Source organism: Trachymyrmex cornetzi, unplaced genomic scaffold (assembly GCF_001594075.2).
Source record: "Trachymyrmex cornetzi isolate Tcor2-1 unplaced genomic scaffold, Tcor1.1 scaffold161, whole genome shotgun sequence".
Classification (NCBI taxonomy): domain Eukaryota; kingdom Metazoa; phylum Arthropoda; class Insecta; order Hymenoptera; family Formicidae; genus Trachymyrmex; species Trachymyrmex cornetzi.
This window is the reverse complement of record NW_017296213.1, coordinates 6,698-7,061: the sequence shown is the minus strand read 5'-3', so window position 1 is coordinate 7,061 and position 364 is coordinate 6,698.

The window sequence follows — 364 nt, the reverse complement described above, 5'->3', positions numbered from 1 at the left end:
GTTACATATCTAGCTAGTAACTAGCCAGAAATACTAGACAGCAGTTATCTAAACATTTTGTCTAGGTACTGGCTAATTTTTTTTGTACAGCTCCTAGAAGAAGTGAGCGTTACATATCTAGCTAGTAACTAGCCAGAAATACCAGACAACAGTTATCTAAGATACAACTTTTCTAGCTAACCGTTAGCTAGAAATGAGGTTCAATTTCTATTCGGGTAATGGACAACACATATAAAAAACATTTTATTTTAATATCAGTTCTATATTTTGAGAAATAATAGTAACTATAGTATTAATACAAATAAAATAGTTATTTTAATCATAAAATACGTAATTTGTTTTTGTACCATAGTTTCTACATATA